The sequence below is a fragment of the Bos grunniens genome, chromosome 22, assembly GCF_055505025.1.
Source record: "Bos grunniens cultivar Pamir isolate PY7600 chromosome 22, Bosgru_T2T1.0, whole genome shotgun sequence".
Taxonomy (NCBI): domain Eukaryota; kingdom Metazoa; phylum Chordata; class Mammalia; order Artiodactyla; family Bovidae; genus Bos; species Bos grunniens.
Window position 1 is genome coordinate 6,752,171 of NC_141186.1, and position 27,870 is coordinate 6,780,040.

Genomic DNA, 27,870 nt, shown 5'->3' on the forward strand with positions numbered 1-27,870 from the left:
GAGTCCCTACCTCACACCACACACACAAAAGTCCAGAAAGACTACAGACTTAATTCAGAAAGGAAAACATCTGGAACTTTCAGCAGAAAATAAAGAATATCCTTCTAAGGGGAACCCTCTTACACTATTAGTGTGGAGGTTCCTCAAAAAACTAAACACAGAGCTACTGTATGATCCAACAATCCCACTCCTGGGCATATATCCAGACAAAACTATAATTCAAAAAGATACATGCACCCTTGTGTTCACAGAAGCACTATTTACAGCAGCCAAGACAGGGAAGCAACCTAAATGTCCATCAACAGATGAATGGATAAAGAAGAAATGGTACATATACACAACAGAATAGCACTCAGCCACCAAAACGAGAAATAATGCTATTTGCCACTACACAGATGGACCTGGAGATGATCATACAAAGCGAAGGAAGTCAGGCAAGCGACAAGAGACAAATACCATATGATATCACTTATATGTGGAACCTAAAATATGATGCATATTTAAAATGAACGTATATATGAAACAGAAACAGACTCATAGACCCAGAGAACGGACTTGTGGAGGGGGTGCAGGGGAGGGTTGGATTGAGAATTTGGGATTAGCAGATGCAAACTATTATATATAGGATGGATAAACAACAAAGTCCTACTGTATAGCACAGGGAATTATATTCAATATCCTGGGATACATTGTAACAGAAAAGAATATGAAAAAGAATATTTATATAACTAAGTCACCCTGCTGTACAGGAGAAATTAACACAACATTATAAATCAACTATACTCCAGTCTTTTAAAAGAGTGTATTTCTAACCAGGAAAGAAAATACAGAAATCCTGTCACAGTAAAATTAAGCACCTTTTGACCTGAGGTTGCCATCTGTGGATTGACTGGGTTTAGATGGGAGCTGGGAGCTACTCTTAGGGAAAAATCTGAGTTGTCAGTTGTGCTCTGGGTTGATGCAGTGATCTGAGAATCAGCAGTTTTTAAAAAGTAGGTCTCTGCAGGAAATTCTACTTATGTTTGTTTGTGTTTGCATCCCAGGCGTCTGAGATGAGCCTGCCAGAAGTAATGGCTGTTTCTGTCAGTGAAGGGAGCAGCTGTCAGCATGGGGAACCATAATAAAGATAATACAAAAATAATAAAAATTTGTTTTCCAAATGCATCACAAATAAAGTTAAAAGACAAGCTACCAACTAAGAAAAGATATCTGTAGCACATACATTCAACAAAGGATAAGTATTCAGAATATATAAAGAACTCATAAACTGGACTTCCCTGGTAGTCCAGAGGCTAAGACTTCATGCCCCCAATGCAGGGGCCCAGGTTCAATCCCAGGTCAGGGAACAAGATCCCACATACCACAACTAAGACCTGGCACAGTCAAATAAATAAATTTTAAAAAACAAAAACAGAAGTCATAAACCAACGTGAAAAACATAAATAACCTACCAGATAACTGAGCAAAAAGACACAAGCTGGAATTTCACAAAAGAGGAAAAAAAATGATTCTTGAACAAATGAAAAGCTACTCTCTTTCTGAGAACCATGTATACACAAATTAAAACATCAAGGAGCTACTATTTATACCCAGTAGCTTAGCAAAATTAAGAAGTCTAATCACAGACATAAAAAACAAATGCATGGTTACCAAACAGGAAAGGGAGAGGGAGCGGGGCATAAATCAGGAGTTTGGAATTGACATAAACACACTACTACATATAGATACATAAAAAGGTCCTACTGTATAGCACAGGGAACTATACTCAGTATTCTGTAACAACCCATAATGAAAAAGAATCTGAAAAAGTATATACATATACTTTATATATGTATATATATATATGTATACGTATATATAACTGAATCACTGTGCTATACATTCGACACTAAAACAGCATTGTTATACCTCAATTTTTTAAAAAGACAAGAAAAATAATCACCTATTCATTCTGCTGCTGCTGCTAAGTCACTTCAGTCGTGTCCGACTCTGTGCGACCCCATAGACGGCAGCCCACCAGGCTCTCCCATCCCTGGGATTCTCCAGGCAAGAACACTGGAGTGGCTTGCCATTTCCTTCTCCAATGCATGAAAGTGAAAAGTGAAAGTGAATACGCTCAGTCGTGTCCGACTCCTCGCGACCCCATGGACTGCAGCCTACCAGGCTCCTCCGTCCATGGGATTTTCCAGGCAAGAGTACTGGAGTGGGGGGCCTATTCATTCTATGACAGTATAAAACTGCAAAGTGGAAACAAACAGTGCATAAATGATTTTTTGGATTATATGCAGTATTACCAATCTCATTCTACTGATGAGGAAACTGAGGTTTAGAAAGGTAGGATCACTTCCAAGCAAGCAGGTAAATGAAAGTAACAAAGCTGGGCTTTTAATCAATGCCCAGACTTCTAACACTATGCTAGACTACAAGGTTTCCACCCGGAAGAAAAAAAAATTACAGACAATTCATAAGACTCAACTCTTCTCACAGAACACCTGTGCCTTCCTGGAGTGGTGGGACGTAATCTCAGCTCTACAGTCACAGTTTCGGGGTTTTTTTTAACATCTTAACATGTGGTTATACTGAACAAAATCTTTCTTAAAAAATAGCAGAAAAAAATCCTTTAAAATTCAAGGAAATTTGCAATTGAAAGAACACCTATGATAAAGCATCTTCATTTAGTTCAAACGCAGAGAGGACCCTGGTACAGGTGAGAAGCCATGCCATAGTGCACTGATGGTTGGGCTGAGAACTCATTCTATGAAAAAGGTGATAAAGTAATCAGGTCCTGGGTCTTCTTTCCTGGCTGGCTCTCAGCTTTTGAGCTCTCTCTCACACCTCCACAGTCTAAGCAGATGTGCTCCCTCCAGAAAGAATTCTTTGCCTACCACATCCAGAGCTCCCCTCCACCCTGCTCCCTCTGTGCCCCAGGACTCCACGCCACGTCCAGGGTCTCTTTCCCAGTCCACTGCTCCCCAAGGGAGGGACCCCCCCAAACACCTCCAAGTCACATGTGGCAGATGGTGAACAAGGAACGAACAACCATCCTGCCATGACACCCATCCACAGAAAGGGAGGGTGGTAACGGGAAGAGCGTGGCCACTGCAGTCAGACTGCCCCCTGCTCCAATGTCCATTTTGAGATCAGCTGGCTCAGCTCAAATAAGAAGATCTTACTAAAACCTGCCTGCCTTTGGTGATTATTAGGATTAGCAGCGATAATGTATGTGAAAATGGGTCCCCATGTGATTTTAAGCTGCGGCTTCCCATTTAATAATGGGGGTGGGGAGTGGGGGGCTTCCCCGATGGCTCAGCAGGTAAAGAATCCACCTGCAATGTAGGAGATGCAGGTTTGATCCCTGGGTCAGGAAGATCCCCTGGAGGGAATGGCAGCCCACTCCAGTCTTCTTGCCTGGAGAATTCTATGGACAGAGGAGCCTGGCAGGCCACAGTCTATGGGGCTGCAAAGAGTAGGACATGACTGAAGCGACTTAGCACAAGCATGTGGTGGTGAGGTTGGGGTCACATCCTGCTTCAACTGGTCCAGGACAGGAAGGATTTGGTAACATCTTACCCAACACGTCTCCTGTATAGGCAGGTTCCAGAACCCCTGTGAAGGAGAGAATGAGGCAGGTGCCAGCACGTACCCTTGCTATATCCAAAACTCATCCACATCAGTTAATAATCTGGCCCCAAAGAGTGGGCACTGGCTCCTTATCATCAAGTCGCACCAAGCCTTCCCCACCCTCTTCCTTCTGCCCCTCAAACATCTCAATGACCTTGAAAAAAGATCTGCCTGAATTTTCAGATAAGTTAGTATATGTAAATATACAAACGTGAGTGTGTGTGTGTGTGTGTGTGTGCATGTGACAGAGACAGAGATGGAGGAGGAGAAAGGAGGAAGGAAGGATGGAAGGGAGAGACAGAGCAAAAACTTAGGGACAGGAAGCAAGAAAGTGACTCTTTTTTCTATCAGAGAATTTAGCAACTTCAGGTTCTGGTTAATTCATTAACAGAAAAGCTAAACAGGAATTTGTTTTCAACTCCAGCTGTTGCACCCAACTGGTCTTCTATTTCTAGCACGTACTAAGCATAACGAAATCCTCAACAACAAAAATCATTCAGATTTTTTGGGGGGGGCAGTATGGCATGTGGGATCTTTAAGTTTCCTGACCAGGGATCAAACCCATGCCTCCTGCTTTGGCAGCATGGCATCTTAACTGCTAAACCACCAGGGAAGTCTCATCCTTCTTTTAAGCCTAAGACAGTCAAATGTCAAAGGTGCCCATCCACAAGCCCTCTCATTCCTCCTGCACATAAACCCCCACTGACAGTAGTCTCAAGATGGGAGGGAAATGGATCCAGAGAGAGGATGCCCTGGCCAAGATGCTGAGACTCTTAAAGAGAGTGGGCCCAAAGGCCTCTGAGCCCCTTTAAATCTAACTGGCTACAAAGAGCCTTTGTGCATTGATGCCACCTGGCTGGAAATGAGAAATAAGAAAGACCTCCAAATTCCACGAGGAAGGCTCATCATTGCTTTGCAGCAATGATTTTAAAGCTGCTGACTCAACAATGAGAAGCAATCAGTGCCCGATAAGACACAACTACACAGACGAGCCCCAACATGTTACGCTGACTAGAGGAAGCCAGGCAGTAGCGACTGTACTCACTGTCTGGTTCCATTTATACGAAATATTAAACTAGGCAAAACTCATCTCCAGTGGGAGAAAACAGACTGGTGGCTGCCCGTGATGAGAGGGGCTGGGGCACCAGAACTTTCTGGGCAGGTGGTGATGTTCTGTACCTTGAGGCCTTCGAGTAATAGGTGTAGGCAGCTGTCAAAACTCAGCAAACGTACACTCAAGATTCATGCATTTCACTGTGAGGTTTTACATCAAGAAAAAAAAAAAAACAGCAAACAAAGATCATTAACGATATTTGTTCATGATAGGCATGTTAAAATATTTACAGGGCAGTGTACTGACACTGGAAATTTACTTGGAAATGTATAAATAGATAAAAAGGGGATTTCCTTTGTGGTTCAGTGTTTAGGGCTCTGTGCTTTCACTGCCAGGGTGCAGGTTCAATCCTTGGTCAGGGAACAAAGATCTTGTAAGCTGCACACCACAGTGGAAAAAAAGACAAAGAAAGAAAGATAAAGAAGATGGATTGATGAATGGATACATGGGAAGCTATGTGCTAAAGCAGGTATAATCAAACGTTCCTTGTAGGGATTTCCCTCATGGTCCAGTGGTTAAGACCTTGTTTTCCAGTGCAAGGGATGAGGATTTGATCCCTGGTCAGAGACCTAAGATCCCACATATCTGGAAGCCATAAAACTAGAACACAAAACAGAAGCAATATTGTAACAAATTCAATAAAGGCTTTAAAAATGGTCCACATCAAGAAAAAAAAAAAACTCTGAAGAAAATTAAAATTTTAAAAATGTTCATTATAGAATCCAAATGATCACTATATGTGTGTTCCCTGTACAACTCTATAAAATTTCCTGTATGTTTGCAATTTTTCATAATAAAATGTTCAGGGAGCAAGGGGAAAGTTAGACATACAGGAGGTGAAAAAGGTAAACTAAGAAAAAGCACAGAAGCTACTGTACTTACTGGGGTTTAAGGCAGCTGTGAGCTGCTCAGGCAAATGAAAAAGAGAAACAGGGCAATGCTGAGCACAAGAGCAGTCATTCACTGAGCAACCACCATACATTAGAAGTGTGTGTTAGACAGTCTGCTGATTTTGCCATCACCATCTCCCTGCAAGGTAAGCATATTATCATTTTATAGCGAAGCAGATTGAAACTCAGAGTGGAGTAATAACATACCTGTGGTTATGAGGCTGGAAACTGGAACTGGCTCTGCCAGCCTCAAAACTCCAAGGCTACAGAGGAAAAAGCAACATGAACTCAGCATCTCTTCCCTCTTTCCAAGGTCAGGACCATACCAAGGGCACAGGCATGGCCAACGGCCACTCCTAGCCAGCAGTGCCACCTGCCACACAGTGGGTAACAGCACTGACAGTTGCCCTGAGTTCCAGTCACTGAATCCTCCCAACAGTCCCCATGAGCCTCCCACACTCAATTCTCCTTCTGTTCTTTGTACTTCGAGAATCTATCTACCCACCAGAAGTTTAGCCATCACCTCTGTGCATACACCCTGGGTCACAAATATTGCAACGTTCAGCACCATCCAACAGCTTTCCAGCCCACCCACCTTCCTACTCTACAGAGGTTAGAAAGTTAGACACTCCCTTCACTGACTCCCTTGCAGCTAGATTCTTCCAAGGAAACACACTTATGCAAGATTTTTTGGGGGGGGAGGAGGGGAGGCGGGAATGTGGATCATTTTAAAAGTCTTTATTGAATTTTGTTACAATATTGCTTCTGTTCTTTTTCATGTTTTGATTTTTTGGTCACAAAGCATATGGGGTCTTAGCTCTATAACCAGGGATCGAACCTGAACTCCGTGCATTAGAAGGTGAAGTCTTAGCCACCGGACAGCCATATAAGATTTAAAAGGCAGAGGGGAATGACAGGAGACAGCAGCTACAGGTTAGGTTAGGACTTCCTGCAAGACAGTGGGAGGGGTGTCTGATGCCTTGGAGCAGCTGTGCAGAGGGTTTAGTGTTCTGCCTCTAGTGTCACAGGTACTGGGGCAGAAGTGAGTTAGAATCATGTTACAGTTGCAATCTGGACCTAAGCTGTGTCATTGCTGAACCTGAAGCATCAAAGCCTGGTTCTCCCAGAGATACTTTAAAACTGTCCAGTAAATCACCTATTGCTTATACAACTTAGAAGGAAGCTACCATCTGTGACAAAGATCCTAACCTTGCCTGTGAGCAGCTCTGAGACTACCTCCCAAGTTACAAGCCTACACCACTGCCTGCCAGGCAAGAAAACCCCCAAGAACAGGATGTTAGCTTCCCACTTTCCATGTTGGAGGGACAGCAGGAGAGGACAAAAGGAATGAATAGAAGTCTGTCAGCTTCTAGGAATACATGCACAGACTCCCAGAAAAGCAAACCTAGAAGAGACTTTCAAATATCCCAGGGACAAGAGAGCACACACAAAATGAAGGCTTTTCAAGGACCCTGGACTGGGATCTGGAATAAAGCAGGTCATTCTTGGAGGCCACTTCAATGGGTAAGGATGATCTCATTCAAAAGCCATGTTGGCATGGTGATTTGAGGATAGTCTAATGATCTACAAAGGCATGAGATTTTTTTTAACTGTCACAGTTTACACAGATGTAAATTTTTTTTTCCCCTCCAAAGAAATACCCTCAGGGGCTCCTGGTTTATTGCCATTATCCAAAACCTTTAGCTCTGTTGAGACAAATCCATCTGCTCCAAGCATGGTTACAAGACTGGGAAATAGCTGAAACCAAATCAGGGCCATTTTTAGTCAAAAATGAGGTAAGACCACAAAGCAGACAGAATTCTTTTCTGTGGCGGCTTGTCACTGGTTCTGAAGGCAATTCTAGGAGGGAAAAGGAGCTTTCAAAATAATTTGAGCAATGGCAGCCCTGTTGTAAAAAGGACTCCTGCCATTCTCGCATATACATATTTGAGAATTCATGTTTAGGAAAATACATCTTTAGAGTCACATCGTATAGAGGGAAACTGAACTGTGGTCATTGTTTCTTGGTTTCTTTTGTGTGCACCAAGAAGGAAAAAAAAAACAAAACCTGCTACAGTCTAGCTTCTGGAACTGTTGGCAAGGGTGCAGGCAGGCTCACACCACTCTGAAACCTGGGGACCACAAAAGTGACTTAGAGCCACAGGGTGACTTGGCATTGAACGGCCCTGTACCTGAGTCACTGTGATCCTGGCTTAATTTCTTCCAATAGCTGGCCCTGTAACTACTGCTCTTTTGCATGGCTTAAGTAAAGAGTGAATTATAACTCTTTTATTGAAAAAATCAAAAACAAAGAAAATGATACTGCTCCTCACATACCCTTGAAAAATCTTCTCTGGGGAGGCGGTCCTAAGATGGTGGAGGAACAGGACGGGGAGACCACTTCCCCCCCCCCCACAAATTCATCAAAAGAACATTTAAACGCTGAGTAAATTCCACAAAACAACTTCTGAATGCTGGCAGAGGACATCAGGCACCCAGAAAAGCAGCCCATTGTCTTCGAAAAGAGGTAGGAAAAAATATAAAACACAAAAAAAGAGACAAAAGAGGTAGGAATGGAGTTCCATCCCGGGAAGGGAGTCTTAAAAAGAGAGAAGTTTCCAAACACCAGGAAACACTCTCACTGCCCAGTCTGTGGTGAGCCTTGGAAGCACAGAGAGCAACATAACAGGGAGGAAAAATAAACAAATAATTAAAGCCCACAGATTACGAGCCCAACGGTAACTCCCCCAGTGGAGAAGCAGCGCAGACGTCTGCATCCGCCACTAACAAGCAGGGGCTGGGCAGGGAGGCGTGGGCTGCATTGCTTAGAGTAAGGATCGGGCCTGAATGGCCTGAGGGTAATCAGAGCGAACTGACTTGGGCTAGCAAACCAGACTGTGGGATAGCTACCACGTGAAAAGCCCTAAGACACCATCAGGCCCATGCACAGAACAAAGGGCTGAACAGAACTAGCCGGCTGCGAACCATCCCCCTCTGGTGACAGGCAGCCAGAGCCAGAAGGGGGCAATCGCAGCCCCAGAGAGACATTATCTACCAAACTGCAAGCAGGCTTCTTTGCTAAGACTTCTTGGGGTTCTGGACAGTCATCATCCGCCTGAGAAGGTGCACGGGTTGTACACCCAGAAAACCGAGCAGCAGGGACGGGAGAGGTGATAAGTCACAGCGACCGCGCTCACCAAACACCTCATCACCCAAGCTGCTCGGAGCTGGGAAGGGCACAAAACGCAGGCCCAAAGGAGTCTGCACCTCTGAGGACTACCCGAGTGCCTGAACCTGAGGGGATTAGACCTGGGAGGTGCATGCAGCCCAGGGCCGGCCTTGGATGGTTCCCAGCAGAGCAACCTAGAGCCTGAGCAGTGTGGGCAGGGAGGGCACACACGCCGTGCGCGGGGGCAGGCCCAGTGTGGCTGAGACACTGTGAGCACACGCCAGTGTTATTTGTCTGCAGCATTCCTCCCTCCCCACAGCGCGACTGAACAAGTGAACCTAAAAAAGTGTCCACCACCGCCCCCCTTGTGTCAGGGTGGAAATCAGACACTGAAGACACCAGCTAACAGAAGAAGCTAAAACAGAGGGAACTGCCTTGGAAGTGACAGATGCAATAGGTTAAAACCTTGTAGTTAGTACCGACTACATAGGAAGGGGCCTATAGAAATTAAGAAATATAAGCTGGATTAAGGAACTATCCGAAAATGAACTGACCCCACACTGCCCACATCACCACCAGAGAAAGTCCTAGATATATTTTTACTATTTTTACAATCATTCTTTTTTCTTCTTCTTTTTTTTAACTTTTTTAAATTTTTAAGTCCTCTCTTACTCCTTTAATTTTGATTTTTATAACCTACTATTACTTTTCCAAAAAAAAAGACCCTATTTTTTAAAGCAAACTTCCTATATATTTTTTTTAATAATTTTTGTGACTTTGTTGTTTTTTTTCCTTCATTTCTTTAATATTGTATTTTTGAAAATTCAACCTCTACTCTAGATTTTTAAATCTTTGCTTTTTGGTATTTGTTCTCAATTTTTTACCTTTAAGAACCCAATCTTCAGTACCCATTTTTACTTAGGAATCAGATTACTGGCTTGACTGCTCTCTCCTCCTTTGGACTCTCCTTTTTCTCCACCAGGTCGCCTCTGTCTCCTCCCTCCCCCTTCTCTTCTCTACCCAACTCTGTGAATCTCTGTGTGTTCCAGACGGTGGAGAACACCTAGGGAACTGATTACTGGCTGGATGTGTCTCTCTCCTTTACATTCCCCCCCTTTTATCCTCCTGGCCACCTCTGTCTACTTTCTCCCTCTTCTCTTCTCTGTATAACTCCATGAACATCTCTGAACAGTCCAGACTGTGGAGTGCACATACGGAAGTGATTACTGGCTAGCTTGCTCTCTCCTCTTTTGATTCCACCTCATCTTATGCGGGTGACCTCTAACTCCCTCCTCCCTCTTCTCTTCTCCAAGTAACTCTGTGAACCTCTCTGGGTGTCCCTCACTGTGGAGAAACTTTTCATCTTTAACCTAGATGTTTTATCAATGGTGCTGAATAGAAGGAGAAGTCTTGAGACTACTGTAAAAATAAGACTGAAAACCAGAAGCAGGAGGCTTAAGTCCAAATCCTGAGAACATCAGAGAACTCCTGACTCCAGGGAACATTAATCGATAGAAGCTCATCAAACGCCTCCATACCTACACTGAAACCAAGCACCACCTAAGGGCCAGCAAGTTCCATAGCAAGACATACCATGCAAATTCTCCAGCAACAGAGGAACACAGCCCTGAGCTTCAATATACAGGCTACCCAAAGTTACTCCAAAACCACTGACATCTCATAACTCATTACTGGACACTTCATTGCACTCCAGAGAGAAGAAATCCAGCTCCATCCACCAGAACACCGACACAAGCTTCCCTAACCAAGAAACCTTGACAAACCACCGATACAACCCCACCCAAAGCAAGGAAACTCCACAATAAAGAGAACTCCACAAACTGCAAGAATACAGAAAGGCCACCCCAAACGCAGCAATATAAACAAGATGAAGAGACAGAGGAAAACTCAGCAGGTAAAGGAACAGGATACATGCCCACCAAACCAAACAAAAGAGGAAGAGATAGGGAATCTACCTAATAAAGAATTCCGAATAATGATAGTGAAAATGATCCAACATCTTGAAATAAAAATAGATTCACAAATAAATAGCCTGGAGACAAGGATTGAGAAGATGCAAGAAAGGTTTAACAAGGACCTAGAAGAAATAAAAAAGAGTCAATATATAATGAATAATGCAATAAATGAGATCAAAAACACTCTGGAGACAACAAATAGTAGAGTAAGGCAGAAGATAGGATTAGTGAAGTAGAAGATAGAATGGTAGAAATAAATGAATCAGAGAGGAAAAAAGAAAAACAAATTAAAAGAAATGAGGACAATCTCAGAGACCTCCAGGACAATATCCAATGCTCCAACATTCAAATCATAGGAGTCCCAAAAGACAAAAAGAAAGACCATGAGAAAATACTTGAGGAGATAATAGTTGAAAACTTCCCTAAAATGGGGAAGGAAATAATCACCCAAGTCCAAAAAACCCAGAGAGTCCCAAACAGGATAAACCCAAGGCGAAACACCCCAAGACACATATTAATCAAATTAACAAAGGTCAAACACAAAGAACAAATATTAAAAGCAACAAGGGAAAAACAACAAATAACACACAAGGGGATTCCAATAAGGATAACAGCTGATCTTTCAATAGAAACTCTTCAGGCCAGGAGGGAATGGCAAGACATACTTAAAGTGATGAAAGAAAATAACCTACAGCCCAGATTACTGTACCCAGCAAGGATATCATTCAAATATGAAGGAGAAATCAAAAGCTTCACAGACAAGCAAAAGCTGAGAGAATTCAGCACCACCAAACCAGCTCTCCAACAAATGCTAAAGGAAATTCTCTAGACAGGAAACCAGAGAAGGCAATGGCACCCCACTCCAGTCCTCTTGCCTGGAAAATCCCATGGATGGAGGAGCCTGATAGGCTGCAGTCCATGGGGTCGCTGAGGATCGGACACGACTGAGTGACTTCACTTTCACTTTTCACTTTCGTGCATTGGAGAAGGAAATGGCAACCCACTCCAGTGTTCTTGCCTGGAGAATCCCAGGGATGGGGGAGCCTGGTGGGCTGCCATCTATGGGGTCGCACAGAATCGGACACGACTGAAGTGACTTAGCAGACAGGAAACACAAAAAGGGTGTATAAACTCAAACCCAAAACAATAAAGTAAATGGCAACGGGATCAAACTTATCAATAATTACCTTAAATATAAATGGATTTAATGCCCCAACCAAAAGACAAAAACTGGCTGAATGGATACAAAAACAAGATCCCTATATATGTTGTCTACAAGAGACCCACCTCAAAACAAGGGACACATACAGACTGAAAGTGAAGGACTGGAAAAAGATTTTCCACGCAAATAGAGACCAAAAGAAAGCAGGAGTAGCAATATTCATATCAGATAAAATAGACTTTAAAACAAAGGCTGTGAAAAGAGACAAAGAAGGACACTACATAATGATCAAAGGATCAATCCAAGAAGAAGATATAACAATTATAAATACATATGCACCCAACATAGGAGCACCGCAATATGTAAGACAAATGCTAACAAGTATGAAAGGGGAAATTAACAATAACACAATAATAGTGGGAGACTTTAATACCCCACTCACACCTATGGATAGATCAACTAAACAGAAAATTAACAAAGAAACACAAACTTTAAATGATACAATAGACCAGTTAGGCCTAATTGATATCTATACGACTGCTGCTGCTGCTGCTAAGTCGCTTCAGTCGTGTCTGACTCTGTGCGACCCCATAGACGGCAGCCCACCAGGCTCCCCCATCCCTGGGATCCTCCAGGCAAGAACACTGGAGTGGGTTGCCATTTCCTTCTCCAGTGCATGAAAGTGAGAAGTGAAAGTAAACTCGCTCAGTCGTGTCCGACCCTCAGCGACCCCATGGACTGCAGCCTATCAGGCTCCTCCATCCATGCGATTTTCTAGGCATGAGTACTGGAGTGGGATGCCATCGCCTTCTCTGATCTATAGGATATTTCACCCCAAAACAATGAATTTCACCTTTTTCTCAAGTGCACATGGAACATTCTCCAGGATAGATCACATCCTGGGCCATAAATCTAGCCTTGGTAAATTCAAAAAAATTGAAATCATTCCAAGCATCTTTTCCGACCATAATGCAGTAAGATTAGATCTCAATTACAGGAGAAAAACTATTAAAAATTCCAATATATGGAGGCTGAACAACACGCTTCTGAATAACCAACAAATCACAGAAGAAATCAAAAAAGAAATCAAAATATGCATAGAAATGAATGAAAATGAAAACACAACAACCCAAAACCTGTGGGACACTGTAAAAGCAGTGCTAAGGGGGAAGTTCATAGCAATACAGGCATACCTCAAGAAACAAGAAAAAAGTCAAATAAATAATCTAACTCTACACCTAAAGCAACTAGAAAAGGAAGAAATGAAGACCCCCAGGGTTAGTAGAAGGAAAGAAATCTTAAAAATGAGGGCAGAAATAAATGCAAAAGAAACAAAAGAGACCACAGCAAAAATCAACAAAGCCAAAAGCTGGTTCTTTGAAAGGGTAAATAAAATTGACAAACCATTAGCCAGACTCATCAAGAAACAAACGGAGAAAAATCAAATCAATAAAATTAGAAATGAAAATGGAGAGATCACAACAGACAACACAGAAATACAAAGGATCATAAGAGACTACTATCAGCAATTATATGCCAATAAAATGGATAACGTGGAAGAAATGGACAAATTCTTAGAAAAGTACAACTTTCTGAAACTGGACCAGGAAGAAATAGAAAATCTTAACAGACCCATCACAAGCACGGAAATTGAAACTGTAGTCAGAAATCTTCCAGAAAACAAAAACCCAGGTCCAGACGGCTTCACAGCTGAATTCTACCAAAAATTTAGAGAAGAGCTAACACCCATCCTACTCAAACTCTTCCAGAAAACTGCAGAGGAAGGTAAACTTCCAAACTCGTTCTATGAGGTCACCATCACCCTACTACCAAAACCTGACAAAGATGCCACAAAAAAAGAAAACTACAGGCCAATATCACTGATGAACATAGATGCAAAAATCCTTAACAAAATTCTAGCAACCAGAATCCAACAACACATTAAAAAGATCATACACCATGACCAAGTGGGCTTTATTCCAGGGATGCAAGGATTCTTCAATATCTGCAAATCAATCAATGTAATACACCACATTAACAAATTGAAAAATAAAAGCCATATGATTATCTCAATAGATGCAGAGAAAGCCTTTGACAAAATTCAACATCCATTTATGATAAAAACTCTCCAGAAAGTAGGAATAGAAGGAACATACCTCAACATAATAAAAGCTATATATGAAAAACCCACAGCAAACATTATCCTCAATGGTGAAAAATTGAAAGCATTTCCCCTAAAGTCAGGAACAAGACAAGGGTGCCCACTTTCACCACTACTATTCAACATAGTTCTGGAAGTTTTGGCCACAGCAATCAGAGCAGAAAAAGAATAAAAGGAATCCAAATTGGAAAAGAAGTAAAACTCTCACTGTTTGCAGATGACATGATCCTCTACATAGAAAACCCTAAAGACGCCACCAGAAAATTACTAGAGCTAATCAAGGAATATAGTAAAGTTGCAGGATACAAAATCAACACACAGAATTCCTATATTGTAGGAATATACAAATTGTAAGATATATACAATATATATACAATATATACAATACAATATATTCCTATATAGTGTATAGTGTAATATTCCTATACACTAATAATGAGAAAATAGAAAGAGAAATTAAGGAAACAATTCCATCACCATCACAACGAAAAGAATAAAATACTTAGGAATATATCTACCTAAAGAAACTAAAGACCTATATATAGAAAACTATAAAACACTGGTGAAAGAAATCAAAGAGGACACTAATAGATGGAGAAATATACATGGTTCATGGATCAGAAGAATCAATATAGTGAAAATGAGTATACTACCCAAAGTAATCTATAGATTCAATGCAATCCCTATCAAGCTACCAACGGTATTTTTCACAGAGCTAGCACAAATAATTTCACAATTTGTATGGAAATACAAAAAAAGCATGAATAGCCAAAGCAATCTTGAGAAAGAAGAATGGAACTGGAGGAATCAACCTGCCTGACTTCAGGCTCTACTACAAAGCCACAGTTATCAAGGCAGAATGGTACTAGCACAAAGACAGAAATAAAGATCAATGGAACAAAATAGAAAGCCAGAGATAAATCCACACACCTATGGACACCTTATCTTTGACAAAGGAGACGAGAATATACAATGGAGAAAAGACAATCTCTTTAACAAGTGGTGCTGGGAAAACTGGTCAACCACTTGTAAAAGAATGAAACCAGAACACTTTCTAACACCATACACAAAAATAAACTCAAAATGGATTAAAGATCTAAATGTAAGACCAGAAACTATAAAACTCTTAGAGGAGAACATAGGCAAAACACTCTCTGACATAAATCACAGCAGGATCCTCTATGACCCACCTCCCAGAATACTGGAAATAAAAGCAAAAATAAACAAATGGGACCTACTTAAAATTAAAAGCTTCTGCACACCAAAAGAAACTATAAGCAAGGTGAAAAGACAGCCTTCAGAATGGAAGAAAATAATAGCAAATGAAGCCACTGACAAAGAACTAATCTCAAAAATATACAAGCAACTCCGGCAGCTCAATTCCAGAAAAATAAATGATCCATTCAAAAAATGGGCCAAAGAACTAAATAGACATTCCTCCAAAGAAGACATACAGATGGCTAACAAACATATGAAAAGATGCTCAACATCACTCATTATCAGACAAATGCAAATCAAAACCACAATGAGGTACCATTTCACACCAGTCAGAATGGCTTCGATCCAAAAGTCTACAAGCAATAAATGCTGGAGAGGGTGTGGAGAAAAGGGAACCCTCTTACACTGTTGGTGGGAATGCAAACTAGTACAGCCACCATGGAGAACAGTGTGGAGATTCCTTAAAAAACTGGAAATAGAACTGCCTTATGATCCAGCAATCCCACTGCTGGGCATACACACCGAGGAAACCAGAATTGAAAGGGACACGTGTACCCCAATGTTCATCGTAGCACTGTTTATAATAGCCAGGACATGGAAGCAACCTAGATGTCCATCAGCAGATGAATGGATAAGAAAGCTGTGGTACATATACACAATGGAGTATCACTCAGCCATTAAAAAGAATACATTTGAATCAGTTCTAATGAGGTGGACAAAACTGGAGCCGATTATACAGAGTGAAGTAAGCCAGAAAGAAAAACACCAATATAGTATACTAACGCATATATATGGAATTTAGAAAGATGGTAACGGTAACCCTGTATGCGAGACAGCAAAAGAGACACAGATGTATAGAACAGTCTTTTGGACTCTGTGGGAGAGGGAGAGGGTGGGATGATTTGGGGGAATGGCATTGAAACATGTATAATATCATATAAGAAATGAATCACCAGTCCAGGTTCAACACAGGATACAGGATGCTTGGGGCTGGTGCACTGGGATGACCCAGAGGGATGGTATGGGGAGGGAGGTGGGAGTGGGGTTCAGAGTTGGGAACACGTGTACACCCGTGGTGGATTCATGTTGATGTATGGCAAAACCAATACAATATTGTAAAGTAATTAGCCTCCAATTAAAATAAATAAATTAAAAAAAAATCTTCTCTGCCAAACCTCACTTATACCTTTTAGGGTTAGTTTACTAGATCTCAATGTACTTGTACCTGTCAGATATGTGGGTGCATCTTGCTCTTGAATAAAACCAACTGATCTGCATATACATCGAGGCTTTGCAAAAGTAAAAGCACAAAATGACAGGACTCAAAAGAAATGTACAAAAATGAAAATCCAGTGGTATGATCCCAAGAGCAGTGAGATTCGGGGAGATTTTTTTCCAAAAAAAGCCACATGGTTATAATAACTGAGAAGTTATTGAAAAATGATACAAAAGCATCTTTCCAACCATGGATGCTAAATCTCAACTGAGATGTTTATATCCTGAGGACTGGATTTTCTCTCTTCTCCATCACCCATAGAAGCCAATGGGACTTCAAATCTTGTTTTCTAGAACACCACTAAGCCAGAGATCAGCAAAAAAAATGACCCATAGGCCAAATCTGGCCCACCATTTGTTTTTTGTAAATAAAGTTTTATTGGCACACAGCCACGCCTGTTTGTTAACGTACTGTCCATGGTTGCTTTCATGCTACAATAGCACAGTTGAAATTACTTACTATCTGGCCCTTAACAGAAAGAGTCTGCCAACCCCCACAATAAACCAGAGTAAGAGCCACTGTCCTACATGAGAGCTCATTAGTGCACCACGAGAAATGTTCCCCAAAGGTCAAATACCATCACGGGGAGCCAAGACACCATTCTTCAAGAGTGGAGGAGTGTGGGACTTTCCTGGTGGTACAGAGGTTAACTATCTGCCTTCTACTGTAGGGGGCACTTGTTCAATTCCTGGCCTAGGAACTGAGAGCAACATGCCTCAGAACAGCTAAGCCTGCAAGCCACAACTAAAGATAGCCATGCATCGTAACAAAGGCTCAATGCAGCCAAAATATAAATAAAGTTTGTTTAAAAAAGAGTGGAGGGGTGTACAACAGAAACAAACATGTCACATTCGCCAGCACATCAAGGTCAGGGTAGAACCACTGCCAAATGACCAAAGAATATTCTGTCCTAAAGACCTGGGAGGAAACACCAGACCCCAGGGAAAAGTCTCAAATGTGTAATGCAACATAATCAGATTTAGCTAGGCACCTTTCAGAATTCAGAAGTGCATCTTCTATTTTAACATCACCAGAAAGAGTGCATCTATCTACAGATAGATTTGAAGCAGTTTTAAAATCTGGTTTATTCATAATTTGGAAAAACAAAAGCAACTATTAAACCCAGTTCTCTTTGCAATATAAGGAACTCCCTGGAAGTTCAGTGGTTAGCACTTAGCACTTTCACTGCTGAGGGCCCAGGTTCATCCCTGATCAGGGAACTAACATCCTGTAAGTTCCAAGCCCAAAAGAAAAAAAAAAAGTGACTTATTCTTTGCAGTATATTAGAGGAAATTAACATCAGGTTCAGAGATAAGATATCCCAACACAATCTTTTAATACCCCGGGAACACAGGGTTCAAGAATAGCTGTCTTCACATTTTGAAATCGTTCTCCATCACTCAAAACAGCTAATAAATAAACCAGAACACTGAATGAATTTCAGGGCATCAGCCAGATAATGAGAAACCAGTGGGTATTCTTTGCTGTATAACAAAAACCACAGGGCAGAAAGATCCTTTTTAGCATCACTTTTCTGGAGTTTTTCCAAAATTGTCTGAGGAGCAGAGAGCCAGTTTCTTGTTCTAACCGTCACAAAGCCAGAGTATAACTTTGAACTAAATGTCATCTCTTTGGGGCTGCTTCCTTACCTGTGAGATGAGGGCAAGTTCATTTGAGGATCTTCAGGGTCCTGGAATGATGCCCTGAGAAGGAAAATGTCAGCCTCCGCCTGCCTTTTATTGTTTATTTATTTTGGAAAATGCTTCCAGAAAAAGACAGTGGTAAAACGTCAGGATTGTTTCTGAGTTGTAACATGTGGTCACAGAGTTACTTCCAATCAGGTTCTCTTAAATGCAGAGAATGAAAAAGTTGCATATCAGTTAAGAAGACCAAAACTCTCCCTCCTGGGGATCAGATGTATTCCACTGTAAAAACAGTTCTTCCAAACTCCCTGGCACAGAGGGGACCATCTTAGTGTCTGGCTGAAAATTTTTTAAATTACACAAAAAGCTTCCATGAGCAACAAACAGATCAAGATCCAGTGATCCTGCAAATCGGGAGCCTTGGAGATTCCTTCCTGAGCTTGCTTTTGGGTTTCATCAACCTAACCAAGTGCTCTCTCCCTGGAACTTCCCTGGTGATCCAGTGGCTAAGACTCTGTGCTCTTGATGCAGGGGATCCAGGTTCAATCCCTGGTCAGGGAATTAGATCTCACATGCCACAACTAAAGATCCCATGGGCCACAACCAAGATCTGGCACAGTCAAATAAATAAGCAAATATTTTAAATAAATAAATAAAACACCCTCCTCATGTCGCTCAGGATGTCAGAGGTACCACATAAAGTAAGGCTGGCACCAGCCACACCCTACTGGTCATTCAGACCCTCAAATACCCTAATCAAGTTTAACAACATGATGTAAAATTTTTTTCCACTTTTAATACAGTAAAATTTATAATGTAGTGTTAGTTTCAGGTGTGCAACTATATACATATATATATTCTTTTTCAGATTCTTTTCCATTATAGGTTATTACAAGATACTGAATATAGTTCCCTGTGCTATATAGTAGGTCCTTGTTGGTTATCTCTTTTATATATACTAGTGTGTATCTGTTAATCCCAAACTCCTAATTTGTCCCTCCCTACCCTATCCTCTTTGGTAGCCATAAGTTTGTTTTCTATGTCTGTGGGTCTATTAACAAGATATAAAATTAAATTAGAACCCTGCATTCAATTCACATTCAGGATAACAAGAGCATTTGCATCAATTAGGATCCTAAACAGACTATGGAAATGAGATGCAATAGGGGAAAACAGTTTAAATATTCTGTTGTCTGGCCAAATTTCTAACTCAGATCCAATTGACCTAAATGACAAAGCAAGGCTACAATGGACACCAGAAGGTTGCAAGTTAGTTTACAAAATACAGCACTGCATCCCCTACCCCGCAGCTTGTAACTACTCAGTTCCCAGTAAGACTGGGAGTTTTGCCGCTCTGTTTCCCCTTCATTGGCTCAGAAACCAAGTGTCTCTGAACCTTCCTGACTTCTGGAAACGGCTACAAGAGACTGTGTGACCACCTCTCTCCCTCTCAAGGGTATAACCCACATTCACTCACACACACACACACACACACACACATACACACACACAATGTTGCTCACCACTTGGGAGAAATTAACCACAAACCATCCTCTTTAATCCTTCTTCCTCATTTTGAAAGGAAAATACACTCCAAAGTCCCAAAAAAACTCACCCACAAAGAGTTGGAACACAACCTGCTTGTACACAAAAGCTGTTTGAAAATTAGCATAAACCACCTCATAGCTCAAAAATACCCAGGTGCCTCTCTCGGTTAATCTTTCATCAGGAAACCAGAGCTTTATTTTTTTATTGTCCAGAGCTGTCTTAAAAGTCTCCATGTAGAACTCAGTGCAAAAAGAATACTTCTAAGCAAGTCTATAACAAACAGAATTCTCAAGCTGTTCCAATCACCTGTTGGCTCAACCATCAAATACAAACCAGGCAAACACAAGCCCCGTGGCTGCCTTCCTGGCAGGACATTGTCACGAACCACCAAAAGGTAAGGAAGAACCCAAGTGCCAGCAAGGCTCTGGGAGAAAAGTGGACCCCCCCACCCGCAGGAAGCTTGGGAGGCTGGTAGCTCTGAACTGTATCTTAGCAGGCAGATGTCTCTTTATAATTTAAAATGTAATAAGAGAGGCTGGGGGGACGTGCAGAGAGTATACGGGAACTCTGCAGTTCCACTCAATTTTGCATGATAACCTAAAGCTGCTTTTAAAAAAAGAGCTTATTTTTAAAGAAAGAGAGGAGATCATTCTTGATGGTCTTGAATTTCCTCTTTACTCTTTTCTGAATTTTCTAAGTTTTGTATAAAGAACATGAAATAATACTTTTATAACTGGACAGAAAAGTCATTAAAGTAGAGAATGAGGGAATTCCCTGGTAGTCCAGTGGTCAGGACTCAGCATTTTCTCTGCCAAGAGCCTAGGTTCAATCCCTGGTAAGGGAACTAAGACTTCAGCACTGCCAAAAAACAAGGATGCAATAGTATCTGTATTAAGAAAACAAAAAAAGACACAAAAGTCATCAAACTATACACTGAAAACAGGTACATCTGTCTGCTAATTATGCCTCCATTAGGTTAATTTTAAGAAGTATTTTAAAAAGCCTTAGAGCTCTTATGTTTCACTTTAAACAGTATATATTATAGTGTATGTTATAATCTTTTTAAAATTTTTATTGACATATAGTTGATGTATAATATTACATAAGTTACAGGTGTACAGTATAGTGATTCATGATTTGTAATGGTTATATTCCATTTAGTTATTATAAAATATTGGCTGCATTCTCTGTGCTGAAAATATATTCTTGTTCAGTTCAGTTCAGTCGCTCAGTCGTGTCCGACTTTTTGAGATCCCATGGACCGCAGTACACCAGGCCTCCCAGTCCATCACCAACTCGCAGAGTTTACTCAAACTCATGTCCATTGAGTCGGTGATGCCACCCAACCATCTAATCCTCTGTTACCCCCTTCTCCTCCAGCCTTCAATCTTTCCCAGCATCAGGGTCTTTTCAAATGAGTCAGTTCTTTGCATCCAGTGGCCAAAGGATTGGAGTTTCAGCTTCACCATCAGTCCTTCCAATGAACACTCAGGACTGATTTCCTTTAGGATGGACTGGTTGGATCTCCTTGCAGTCCAAGGGACTCTCAAGAGTCTTCTCCAAAAGCATCACAGTTCAAAAGCATCAAGTCTTCTGCACTCAGCTTTCTTCATAGTCCAACTCTCACATCCATACACGACTACTAGAAAAACCATAGCCTTAACTAGATGGACCTTTGTTGGCAAAGTAATGTCTCTGATTTTTAATATGCTGTCTAGATTGGTCATAACTTTCCTTCTAAGGAATAAGCATCTTTTAATTTAAATATATTCTTGTAGCGATTTTAAAAATAATTTTAGTGGAATATAGTTGCTTTACAGTGTTGTGTTAGTTTGTGGCATATTTTCTACATAATAGTTTGTACTTCTTAATTCCCTACCCTCTCTTGCCCCTCCTCCCATGTATGTTATAATCTTCAGGGAAAGTTAATTTCTGTAAACCAGCAGTAGATGTTCCTGTTAAACTTGTTAGTGTCTTCCTGCAAGATAATTAATTAAAGTAAATTCTCTATTCTCGGTGCCATCAATTTGAGACTTGGGGTCCTGGAGCCTACCATCACTAACAATTATAATTCTGGAGAATAAATGGCTTGTTAAGCAAATAATAAGTTATTGTGTAATGAATACAGAGTTTCAGTTTAGGGGGATGGAAACCTTCTAGAGATAAAGAATGGCCATAGTTTCACAACAGTTTGAGTGTCCTTAATGCGACTGAACTGTCCATTTAAAAAAGGTTAAAATGGGGACTTCCCTGGTGGTCCAGTGGTTAAGAATCTGCCTGCCAATGCAGGGGACACAGTTTCAGTCCCCTGTCTGGGAAGGTTACACACGCTGCAGGGCAACTAAGCCCGTGTGCCACACCACTGAGCCCACGCTGTAGGCCCGTGCTCTGCAACAAGAGAAGCCCGTGCCCCGCACCTCGAGAGAGCCTGCACGCAGCAGCCAAGACCCGGGACAGTCAAAAACGAACAACAAAACAAATACTTTTTTTAATGGTACAGTTTATGTCATATATATTTTACCATAAAAAAAGTAACTCCAGCTTCTCCCTAAACAGTTTTTTGGAGACGTCACACTGTAATGGGAACCAATACGGCAGGAATGTCACAAGCGCTCTGCCAGGTGCCTTGGGTGCCTCTCCCAGCAAGAAGCCTAGAATTAGGGTTTCAGTCTCTTCCGTATCACTCGCTGTAATGCAACGTTCCTGAGACAAAGCCTGTCCATTTGGTGATTTTCACAGAATTCACAGAGGCACGGAGAGGTGTGTCCAGGGAAACACATGCAAACCAGGGCAAGGCGAACTCCAAAATCATGCCATTGCTGCTGTGACTCCATTCATCCTAACAAATACTTACTGAGAGCCCACTACAGCCCTGCGTTGTGCCAGGACTTGGAGCAACATCTGCTCCCCAGGATCATGCGATATAGTGACATTTTACTCAAACTACTCGTTGACTTGACAATTTCAAATAATATTATGGGGCGGGGGGAATGGACTGGGAGTTTGGGATGAGCAGATGTCAACTATTACATATGAATGGATAAACAACGAGGTCCTACTATATAGCACAGGAAACTATACTCCATATTTTATGGTAAACCATAATGAAAAAACATACGAGAAAGAATATACACATATAACAATAATTTTGCTGCGCACCAGAAATTAACACTACATTGTAAATCAACTATATTCAATTAAAAAATATAAATCAGTAAACCATCAAATTAAATAACATCACAGGACACATGTGACTCATGTTTCTCAAAGAAGGCAAGTGCATTCTTGTTTACTTTTCAACTTTTTTTTCTTTGTACTCCGAAACGATTCAAACTTACAGAGAGTTGAAAAACTTTACAGAGAACTACTGTGTACTGGGTGTGTGCCAAGTCGCTCATTTGTGTCAACTCTTTGCAACCCCAAGGACTGTAGGCCGCCAAGCTCCTCTGTCCAAGGGATTGTCCAGGCAAGAATGCTGGAGTGGGTTGCCAAGCACTCCTCCAGGGGATCTTCATGACCCAGGGATCTGGTCCACGTCTCCAGCACTGGCAGGTGGGTTCTTTACCATGAGCGCCATCTGCACAGCCCAACATCTTCACCCATATTCAACAGTCACTGATGCTCTGGCACCTGCTTTTGCCTAATTCTGGCTCTCTCCCTCTCCTCTCCTCCCTTGCCCCTGCCTTTCTGCCCCTCCATCCACAGCTAACCAGCTCCTTCCTCCTCCCCTTCCCTCTCCCTCTCTCCTTACAGACTGGTTTTCTGGAACCACTGTGAAGCACAGACATCGCCTTTTATTCTGAAATACTTTATTATGTAGTTCCTAAGAACATTCTCTTATATAACCACAGTGCAATTATTAATTTCTGACAGTTAACAGTGATTCAATAGAACTACCTAATACACACTCCATACTCTAATGTTGCCAATCGTCTGAACCGCTGGGAGAATGGGTGGTAAAATACGGATACCGGGTCTTAAAATACTGATTTGAAGGCTCCTTCCTCAGCCACCCAGTGGACTAACAGCCTCCCAGGAGACCTGGTTTACTTCCCATAGGACCTTTCCTAAAGGACTCCAGGCAGAAGGAAATTCTCCTTGTGTTATTTAATAAAGCTCTTAACAATCACCTCACATTTAACCTGAATTCATGATGTAACTTAGGCCTATTTTCCTTTTGTTTCAGTCGCTGAAAGTCTCTGGATAAAAATATTTCTTGTAATAAAATTCTGAAGCATCACTCTCCACCCCGCTCAATTAGAAATTGTTCAAATCCCAGTAGCCCTTCTGCTCAGTGCCTCTCTCAGCATCTTCAATTTAAAGCAATATTTCTCAACCTCTGTTATCATCGTCAGTTTCCTAGGGCACCTTTTCAGACAAATTTCCTTCAGTATTCTCCCCCTGCAATGAAATTAATACAAAAGATAGACTGTACATCTATTTATGAACTCTTATCTATATCTGCATTTTATACATTAAAAACTAACACATTTTTACTACCATCACCCCAGGAACCATTTTCTATCACCCCCATTTAGAATGCATGGTCTGACATCATTCACAAGCTGGGATGGGGAGAAAAGGAGAGAGATCAAGGTGTTGCCCGTATGAGACCAGACCCCAGTCCAGCCTAGGGTCCTCAGATGGGGGGTCTAACGGAAGGCTCAGAGGTCTAATGACCCCTTTTCTACAGATGTGGTCTGAGGTTCACCTCGGCCCCAAAAGAGGCTCAAAATATTTTGAAGATTTTGCATATTCAAAGCTGGAGTCGAAGCCTTAGCGGATACAGGTAAATGCCCCCTTGTTAAGGGGGGATGGATAAGCCTGGCTTATCTAAAGGCTCCTTGCACAGATGTCTCCCCAGGACTCAGTCTACTTGGCACTCTTAACGGGGGAGTTCTGGCCTGAGAATATCTTCAGTGGCCATTCACCCACTCAGTAGAATCAACACACATATTTTGTCTTCTGGCTGTGCCACACAGCTTACAGAATGGAAGCCGAGCCCGTGGCAGTGAGAGCACCAAACGCTAACCACGACTGCCAGGGAATTCCCAGAACCAATGCATAATTCTGTATATCAATCTGCGGTTGGTAACCAATATATTTACATTAATTCCCAATTGGACTGAGCTAAACTGTCCAAAAACATTTCCAAGTAGCTCTAAAACTGTTTTTTCAGGAATTTACCTAAAATAACGGCAGGTGCCAGACAGTCAGGGAGAAGACCTCATAAAATAAAGTGAAGAACACCCTGCCCCATAATGTTTTATGTGCTTTCCCCAAAAATGGACAAATATCAAGCTCCTATGACTTTATGCAGCTTATATTCAAGAAAATTAAATATACAAATAAGGCAGTCTGTGAAGGAACATAAATTAAGGGGAAATTTTGAATACATATGACATTGTATGTCATATGTCAATGTCAATATTCAATATTGTCATATTTCAATGTCAATATTCAATGTCAATATTCAAGCAGGAGTTATGCTTTCTTTCTAGACCACAGCTCTAAAATCATAAAATCATAAAAACTTTTTTTAAAGTCAATCAGGACATAGAAGAACTGAAAAAATAACAATGAACTGGATCTAATTGACATTTACAGAACAATTCTCCCAATGACGAAAGAATGCCTATTACTTTCAAGTATACATGGAATATTCACCAAGATAGAACATAACCAAGGTCATAAAACAACCCATATAAACATTAAACAACTGAATTAATTCAAAGTATGTTCTCTGACCATAATGAAATTAATGAGTAACAGAAAGATAACAGAAAAATCTTCAAACACTTGGAAATTAACACATTTCTAAATAATTCATGAGTCAAAGAGAAAGACTCAAGGGAAACGAGAAAATACTTTGAACCAAACTAAAATGAAGATTCGACATATTAGAACATGTGAAGGCAACTAAAGCCGTGTTTGAGGGAAACTTAGAGCATTAAATATTTACACTAGAAAAGATGAAAGAATTCAATACTGTAAGCTTCTGCTTTAAGAAACTAGGAAAAGAAGAAACTAAACATAAATCGCAGAAGGAAGGAATTTAAAAGATTAGCACAGGAGTAAAAAACTTAAAAATAGAAAACAATAGGAATTTCCTAGGGGGTCCAGTGGCTAAGACTCCATTCTCCCCATGCAGGGAGCCTGGCTTCGATTCTCGGTCAGGGAATTAGATCCCACAGGCTGCAACTGAAGATTCCACTGCTGCTAAGTCACTTCAGTCGTGTCCGACTCCGTGTGACCCCATAGATGGCAGCCCACCAGGCTCCCCCGTCCCATGCCACAACAAACATTGAGATCCTGTGTGCTGCAACTAAGACAAGCTCAGACAAATAAATAAATATTTTTTAAAAAATAAAATAATAAAAACTACCAATGAAACAAAAAGCTGGTTCTTAGTAAGATCAATAAATAAATCTCTAGCAAGACTGTCAAAGACATAAAATTATCAATATCAGGAAAAGGAAAAAGGGAATATCACTATAGGCTTCAAAGATATTGAAAGGATAACTGGGAATAATAGAAGTAACTTTATACATCCTATAAATTCAACAATTTATAAGAAATGCACCAATTCCTCAAAAAGCATTTACTACCAAAACACACCCAAGATGAAACAGATAATCTGAATAGCTTTATGACTATTTTTAAAACGAATCTGTAGTTAAAACCCTTCCAAAATAAGAAATCTTCAGGCCAGATGGTTTCCCTGGTGATTTCTACCAAATATTTAAGGAAGAAATAACACCAACTCTACACAATTTCTTCCAGAAAATATAACAAGAAGGATACTTCCCAACTCATTTTAAGGCCAACATTACCCTGATACCAAAACCAAAGACAGTATAAGAAAACTGCAAACAAATACTTTTCATAAACAAAGATGCAGAAGTCCTTAACAAAATATTAGCAGATTGCATCCAGCAACATAAAAAAGTATAACACACCATAACCAAGTGAGGTTTATCCCAGAATAGCAAGGCTGGTTCAAAATTCAAAAAGCAGCCGATGTAATTTACCACATTAATAGCTGAAAGCAGCGATTAGAAAAGGGCCGGACAGTAACCATTTCAGTCTTTGCTGGCCTCAAAGTCTCTGCTGCAACTACTTAACTTTGTCATTGTAGAGTGAAAACAGACACGGGCAATGTGCAAACAAGTGGGCATGAGTGTGTTTCAGCAGCACTTTACAAAAGCAGAGGGCAGACCCTTCCATAATAAAGACACTCAACAAACTAGGAATAGAAGGAAGCTACCTCAGCATAATAAAGGCCATTTATGAAAACTCCACAGCTAACATCATAATCGATGGCAAAAGACTGAAACTCTTTCCTCTAATATCAGGAACAAGGCAAGGACACCCACTCTCACCATCTCTATTCAACAGAATATAGGAAGTTCTGGCCAGAGTAACTAGACAGGAAAAAGAAATCCAAACCGGAAAGGAAGAAGTAAAACTAGCTTTGCAAATGTCATGTATAAAAACTACTAAAGACTCCACAACAATTTTAAAAACCTGTCAGAAGTAATAAAAGAATTCAGCAAAGCTGCAAGATAAAAAAATCAACAGAGCAAGGGAGGCAGGAGGGAGGCTCAGGAAGAAGGGGACGTACGTGTATATACTTACGGCTGATTCATGCTGATGTATGGCAAAAATCAACAAAGCACTGCAAAACAATATACTCTAATTAAAAATAAATTTTAGGGGGAAGGGAGGAAAAATATATAAATAATTTTTTTAAAAATCAACAGAAAAAAACCAGTTTTTGTTTACAATAGCATCAAAACGAATACTTAATAATAAATCTAAACTATTATATTCAGTACCTTTCACTCAACAACCTATAATGGAAAAGCTGAAAATACATACATACATATATACACACACACACATATATATACACACACACACATATATATATAACTGAATTACTTTGCTGTACACCTGAAACTAACACAATATTGTAAATCAACTAAACTTCAAAAAAAAATTTTAGAAGAATAAACCTAACCAAAAAGGTGAGAACCTTATGCACTAAAAACTACAATACATTTCTGAAAGAAATTAGAGAAGATATAAA

At 40.8% G+C, this 27,870-nt stretch overlaps 1 protein-coding gene and 1 long non-coding RNA gene across 5 annotated transcripts in view; both read right to left on the reverse strand.

Annotated features, from left to right (window-relative positions):
* The window catches only part of OSBPL10 (oxysterol binding protein like 10), a 343,446-nt gene that overhangs the window by 292,097 nt on the left and 23,479 nt on the right, over positions 1-27,870 (reverse strand). The window lies entirely within an intron of this gene.
* Positions 19,103-27,870, reverse strand: part of LOC147347964 (uncharacterized) — a 28,374-nt gene continuing 19,606 nt past the window's right edge. The window contains exon 2 of the long non-coding RNA XR_015150864.1: positions 19,103-27,456. This is a non-coding gene — a long non-coding RNA (uncharacterized LOC147347964). The remainder of the gene's footprint in view (positions 27,457-27,870) is intronic.